We start from the raw sequence: 8,010 nt of genomic DNA on the forward strand, positions 1-8,010 counted from the left end.
ATTCGGAGTTTACCTGGCGCTTTTAGGTTTAAAAAAAGTTTTAGGTTTTTTTGTGGCATTTCCAAGCCACTTAAAGGAGCTGTATGTATTTTTCAGCGGCCTCTAGCGGTGATGTTTCAGATTGCAACCAATAAGTTGACAAGCGCGTGCTCTTGCGCGTGCTCGAATTTATGAGATCAATTTATCAATTTATACCATGATAAGAATGGAACCCTATCAACCGTGCCGAATTTTGCCACTGCAAGCACTACTTCACATTTTCTTTAGGAAATGTATACATTCTAGGTTTGTAGATAAGGTCTCTCCATGATTCAAACGCCCTGCCGATGTTGATCCGTGTTTTTTCATCCGAAGTTCATCCGATTCACGTCTGGCCTTTAATACGAGCTTCAGCAGAAAGAAAAAAACTTTTTATTGTTTTTTTTATCAATATGTGGAGTTTGTGTTGGAGTCTGTGTTGTGCTGGGAGCAGGTCGTTTCTTAGTGTTATCAGACATGTCATAAGTTGCATAAGTCATAAGTCCATGTCATAAGTTGCAGTGTCGTCGCTGTTGAGTGCAAAATCAGTAGGCTAGACGAGGCGAGAGGCTCGGGAGCGCTCCGCGCATGCAGGTGACGTCACTGGATTTCGCGGTAAATCCAACCCGGCACCTTCACATAAACATAAGAATACTTGCTTTCAGAGGTAATAGCAAAACCCGAAAAGTGGATCATTTTAATGTGATATTACAACCCCTTCACACACAGGCAATAAAAAAAGGATTCGTTTTAGTAGAAAAGCTACATACAGCACCTTTAAGACCCAATGTTGTAAAGCAGTTTTTTTTTTAAGCAGTTTTTTTTTAGGCTATCATAATTTTTTATGAAGATCATGCATTCATGACCATGCCGATTACAGTATATGTTACTCAGGCTTCACTAACGTGATTGGTACCATAGACTATAGGCTAGACCAGGGGTCGGCAACCTAAGGCACGCGTGCCAAATGCGACTCTGATACTTTCCAGACAAGTTACATACTCTCCTGTCACTTGTTTCAAGAGCTTCACTTGGTCAAAAACCAAGTGATAACCTGTACAATGTAAAATTGTCAGCATCAAATTATGTACTACATATTACAGCATTGTTTCAATACAAGACATACCAATGGACTCGCGCAGCTTTCTGTCTTCTTTGGGCACCAGATGTTCCTTCCTCACCCGAAACAAAGGACTTATTCGATTAGCTTGCGTTGATATAAGGACTGGTCTTCCTTCTCTGCTGTAAAACAAGAAAGTCTCGACTTACTCTATGTGCAATTACTATTGTTCTTGAAACATAAATTAAGACAGTTATAAATAAGTTAATTTACCATACGATTCAAGTCAAGTCAAGTCAAGTCAAGTTTATTTGTATAGCGCTTTTCACAATACAGATTGTATCAAAGCAGCTTCACAGTATTAAATTAAAATAATACAACAATGTTTGTTTCAAGAGGAATTTATTGATTGATAAAATTAAATTAAATATCCCCAAAATATCCCCAACTGAGCAAGGCAAAGGCAACAGTGGCAAGGAACCGAAAAACTCCATCAAGTGACCTAATGGTGTCCTAAAACTCCATCAGGTGACCTAATGGAGAAAAAAAACCTTGGGAGAACCCAGGCTCAGTCGGGGGCCAGTTCTCCTCTGGCATTTATGAGCTACAGGCCGGATTGTAGTTTGAACTGTAGGATTATATGAATGCCTGGCTGAAGAGATGCGACTTTAATCTAGTTTTAAACTGGGAGAGCGAGTCTGAGCAACGAACAGTATCAGGAAGACTATTCCAGAGTTTTGGAGCCAAATGTGAAAATGCTCTCCCTCCTTTGGTGGTTCTGGATATCCTAGGTATGACCAAAAGCCTTGAATTTAGTGATCTTAAAGAGCGCGATGGATTATAGGGGCGATAGAAGATCCGTTAAATAGACTGGAGCTAAGCCGTTTAGAGCTTTATAAGTCAGTAGCAATACCTTATAATTAATACGGAACTTTATAGGTAACCAATGCAGTGATGATAAAAAATCGCTGTTATATGATCATATTTTCTTGATCTCGTAAGAACTCTAGCGGCGGCGATTCAGGAGAGAGCATTTGATGAGTAAATACCGATTTCAATATTCTAGAAACTTTACCTGGGAAGGGCTGATCCCGGCAAGATTCGCTGCGACTCACTAGTAGCTCTTGTGAGGGTTGGCTCTTAAAAGAGCTGTTGAGTTTGATATTGTAGAGCTTTAAAAAAAAAAAAAGGACCAAGTAATCCTGCAAGACGGAAAGGAAGGTAATTTTAATACATTACTTGCAAATAGTCAGTTTATGTATAACTGTAGGATATTTTTTTCTGTAAAGAGTGTTGAATAATTAAATTTTAAAAGCATTTTTATATTATAAGTTCACTGATATGTGGGGGCATTTCTATGAATAAAAGTACGTCTTTAATAGCAAGCAATAATCATGTGAAAATGATTTACATGCAAACGGGACAGTTATCAGCAGTGTAACTGATCTGATTATGACAAAATAATCGAGTATCTGATGTCATGTGACAAGTAAGATAAGCTTTTCCACCCCTGCAAACAGAGGTAGGTTATGAGGTGTGGAGAGACGTCATGTATCACTGGAACATAAACAGACGGGGACCAATTTGTAATAATTGTAATTAGTGGTGCACGATATATCGGCCGCCGATATAATATCGGCCGATATGGTCATTTTTTTACACATCGGTATCGTTCCGATGTCAAAATATGGCCGATGTGAACAGGCCGACATTTGACGTGTGAAGTTGAAGATGAAGTTGACGATGCTGACTCGATCTTAGCAGTAGTGAATGTGCCTGAGATAAATACACATTTCATACAGATGACATAAGCAGAGAACAGTCTGTTTTCTTTCGTTTTGAATTGTTCTGTTTAAAAATAGACATTTCAAGCTTTCTATATATGTCTCCGGTCTGTGAGGCAGGTAGATTTCGGTTCATTGATGAGACGCGCTCCAGGTTCACGCGCCCTCGCCTCCGTGTCCTGATTAAATATTTTCGACTATATTTACTTCTTATTTAATTCAATCCAGGCAATTGGTTGATGAAACATTTATCAAAATTAAGATACAATTAATACAAAACGAAATTAAATTTAAAGACAGGCTTTTTGTGCTTTCTGTTTGAGGTCTCTGTGAAAGTTTTAAAGCAGTCTTAGTGGCGCTTTCAGAGCGCTTACGTCAACTGTCCCGTCCGTAACATTGTTAACGCAGTCCAGTGCGACTTATGTTTTTTTCCTCTTCATGACACATTTTTGACTGATCGTTTTTTGACTCGTAGATATTTGAATATATTGCTTGATATTTGATACCCGTTCGAATTAGATTTTTCTCAAAAGTGACAGCACGTGTGATTTGTGGATTACTGATAAGCGCGAGTGGAGAAACAGGCGTTTATTGATTCATTCTCAGTGTTGAGAAACGTATAGCCTTCATGTGTTACGTTATTGTATTAATAATAACTAAAGTAGCCTACCTAATGATGTTACATATTTATTTTGTATGAAAACTAGCGCGTTCGTTACTTATGGATTAAAAAGTAGGCTACCGTTGTATCAGTGCTGCGCGAGCTCTCTCTCTCACAAACACGGACGCGCGCACACACAGAGAGAGAAGATAATTGTAAAATGAAAAATTGACGGGCTAAGTTTAAATTTTGTTCTTGCTTACAAAAATCAGAAAGTATTTTGTATTATCCATCCGTGTTTTTAAAATTCGTTAAATGACGGACGTTTTACTGTTAACACAGCCCATGTCGGATTGGTCTTATAGCCTAGGCTACTTGTTATTATTTTAAGAATGATTCGTTATGCTATTATTGGACTCCTGTCTATTCATTGTCAACTGTTTTCTATAAATATGTTTGTATTGGCTAACATTTATTCAGTTAATGAGTGTCCTGTTTAAAATGTGCAATGTTCAAACGCAAAGACAGCACGTCACAAATAGAAGCCCTTTTCCCTGTGGTATTTTTTAGTATCATATCGAGGGCTTGGAACCAGAGGGGCGTAAGTGGCATTTTGGGCGAAAATGAGTTCTATATATCAAATTAAAGGTCTTGATGAGCTCTATCTAGTTGTGCCAAAAAGACGCATCAGAAATCAACTTGTATTGAATAAAGCAACAAAACAACAAAGACCTAACACAAAAGTTTGAGCATTGTTTGGAGCCAGAGGGGCGTATGTCCACTTACGCCCTTCTGGCTCTAAAAAATACATGTATGGCCTACACATTGTTTGGAGCCAGAAGGGTGCAAGTGGCATTTGACAAACTTTACAGGAGAGCCAAAACAAAATTTTGACCACGCTTCAATCAACTGTATTTGTTAACCTTCAACCACAACATTGCAACCACATACATACTTATATGAGTAAGTTCTTAAGTGAACATATTATGGAATATTAACACGATGAACATATTCTAAAACCTTGCAAAATCTTGAAAATATGGCAAAAACACCAAATACGCCGTTTTGGCACCAAACATTTCCAATTCCTCTAAAGAAAAATAGGGCGTATCTGCTGATCAATGCAGAAATGATTGGTCAAAACATTGGTTAAAAACACTCTAACTTCATAACTTTTCATTTTATTTAAAATACTGTATACATAGTCATTTAATTTCATCATTTCAAACTGTTTAACATTTCATTTCTAACCGTTTAATTTCAATTCTCATTTATGAGTTCACATTCATGTCAAACAGTTTAACATTTAATTTCAAACAGTTTAACATTTAAGTTCACACAGTTTAATTTCTCTTGTTTATTACACATTTCACTTTTTAGTTCACTTTAGTTGAACTAAAAAGTTCACTCACTGCCCACTGTCAGAGTGTTATATAACTCTGCATAACAGTGAGGAATACTCCCATTGGTGCACGGGGTGAGTAGGTCTTTTTTCTTTAAGGCACTGATCACTGGAGGATTTTCATACAATGAGCTGGGGTGTGTGGTTCTGGTGCCTCTGGTGCCTCTTGTTGCCTGTTGTGCCACCGTCAGTTTTCGGAAGGCTGGCTACTTCATGGATGGCTACTAGACATGGAGTGTGATCGTGTGCATGCTGCAGTGGAAACTGCAAGAAGAAAAGTTTCTATTTACTCCCATTTCTATTTACTCCCATACTTCTATTTACTGATGGCTACTACACACTTGTGAGAATGGCAAGAAGGAACGACCCATACAGTGTACATGAACTTGAACACAAGGACTTTCTGGACTTCAAGTCCCTCTCCAACCACATACTCAAAAACAGAACAAAAGATGAGGAGGGACAATCAGTTCATTGGCAGAAGATTAAATGGTTCCGCTACACGAAAGATGAACCAAAAACAATCTTCTTCAAGTATGATTTCACCGCCCCAACCTTCCGAAAACTGACGGTGGCACAACAGGCAACAAGAGGCACCAGAACCACACACCCCAGCTCATTGTATGAAAATCCTCCAGTGATCAGTGCCTTAAAGAAAAAAGACCTACTCACCCTGTGCACCAATGGGAGTATTCCTCACTGTTATGCAGAGTTCTATAACACTCTGACAGTGGGCAGTGAGTGAACTTTTTAGTTCAACTAAAGTGAACTAAAAAGTGAAATGTGTAATAAACAAGAGAAATTAAACTGTTTGAAATTAAATGTTAAACTGTTTGACATGAATGTGAACTCATAAATGAGAATGGAAATTAAACGGTTAGAAATGAAATGTTAAACAGTTTGAAATGATGAAATGACTATGTATACAGTATTTTAAATAAAATGAAAAGTTATGAAGTTAGAGTGTTTTTAACCAATGTTTTGACCAATCATTTCTGCATTGATCAGCAGATACGCCCTATTTTTCTTTAGAAGAATTGGAAATGTTTGGTGCCAAAAAGGCGTATTTGATGTTTTTGCCATATTTTCAAGATTTTGCAAGGTTTTAGAATATGTTCATCGTGTTAATATTCCATAATATGTTCACTTAAGAACTTACTCATATAAGTATGTATGTGGTTGCAATGTTGTGGTTGAAGGTTAATAAATACAGTTGATTGAAGTGTGGTCAAAATTTTGTTTTGGCTCTCCTGTAAAGTTTGTCAAATGCCACTTACGCCCCTCTGGTTCCAAGCCCTCGATATTTGGATATTGGAATAATAAATAAAGTAGCCTATCTTAATTTTACACAATGTTCCTGTTTTTTGTGTGTGTTTTTTTTACTGTTTTCTAAGGGTTTCTTAATTTTAGACAAGTTGACCAGCACACATTACTGTATATGCAATGCAGTATAATGCATGTGTGTCGTATGTGACATATTTTGCACACAGGTAAAGGTGCCCAATATCAGTCATTTCTAAAGTAAAAAAAAAAGTGTTTTGGAAAATAGCTCTTTATTTGATAATCATTAAAATTTGTTTTCTATACAGAGATATCGACATCGGCAAATATCGGTATCGGCCATAACAGCAATATTAATATCGGTTATCGGTATCGGCCTCAATTTTCACATCGGTGCATCACTAATTGTAATCAATACAATGCAATTAATATCAACTTTCTGACAGTGTGTGTACGAGTATACAAATATGTACGAGTATCGTACGAATTTGACAACTTGTTAAATCTTGTGAATTATTAAGACTTTCAGACTATCTTCGTACTGATTGGGCTATGGGTTTTGCGAGAAAAGGTTTAAGAAACAACAAATGCTTGATAAAATGTTTGATTTAGGGTTCGAACCAACACATGTATATACCATTGCGAATATTTGCCTTTGCAGCTGTCTGTCTCCTCCGTTTACTTGTCCTCAAACAATAATAGTCCGAAAGGTCCTTTTGGTCTTTTCAGCTGAAAAAAGAGAAAATAAAATATCATTATGTTGTTTTACATCATTCCTGTGGTAAAAGCATGGTAAGCGTTGTGGTTAATGTGCATTTACAATAAGTATCACATTAAAACTACCAATAGTGTGGTAAAAGCATGGTAAGTTTTGTGATTACTGTCTTTTTACTACACTTACCACAGTAAAACTAATGTTAATGTGGTAAAAGCATGGTAAGTGTTGTTTGTACTGTGCTTCTACTACAAATACAACTTTGGAACTAATTGTACTACTTTTAATCTGATATGAATATGATTAACTGATTTAAGGTCTTTAGGCCTATGCTCACGTCATGTGACAGGCAGTGTAACTTAATCACCCTGTTTTGAATTAGAAAGCAATAAAACGCAAAGCCTCAGTGGAGATGACAGATATAATGCCGTGACTGAACGTGAGCTAATCTGATTAATATCGACAAACAGAAAATACATTACATATCACACATTATTCGGACAGCGTATTTACTACTTACCAACATCTGACACACGTGAACTGATGCCAAATATCGCGATGTGTTCGGAACGAGACTTCTTCAGGCTTCTAAGGGTTTGAAACTTGCTGGCCCAGAAAAGTTCATTAAACACATCGTTAATATAGTCCAATTTAGTCATTTAATCAAAAATATCTTAATTTGTGTTCCGAAGATGAACGAAGGGGTTGGAACAACATGAGGGTGAGGAATTACTGACAGAATTTTCATTTTCATACTTAATAATCGTGACCGCCAATAGCAGCGCTTACTGATCGTGACGTGGGCCAATAGCAAAGCAGAATCATTGTGGGAAATACCGACTGTATTAACGAATAAAGGTACAATTTGTGTTCTTATCATGTTTAACACATCTGTATTTGCCCGCGCGAGTATATCCAACTTCAAAAATCGCAGCTTCAATTCAATTTACAGTTACCGTCGAAGAGAAACACAGGTCTTATCTGCCCTATATAAATAACCGCCTGTACACTCTTTAGGATGTGGAGGGTAGGGCGATGAGGCTGTGAGCTACACCTATGAACCATTGAATCACTTTGCTGGCTGGTGCACCGGCTAATCGTGGTTGCCTTGATGCACTTGCTGATCTGGCTGGGTTGACACTCATCGGA

Source organism: Leuciscus leuciscus, assembly GCF_965113295.1.
Source record: "Leuciscus leuciscus genome assembly, chromosome: 13".
Taxonomy (NCBI): domain Eukaryota; kingdom Metazoa; phylum Chordata; class Actinopteri; order Cypriniformes; family Leuciscidae; genus Leuciscus; species Leuciscus leuciscus.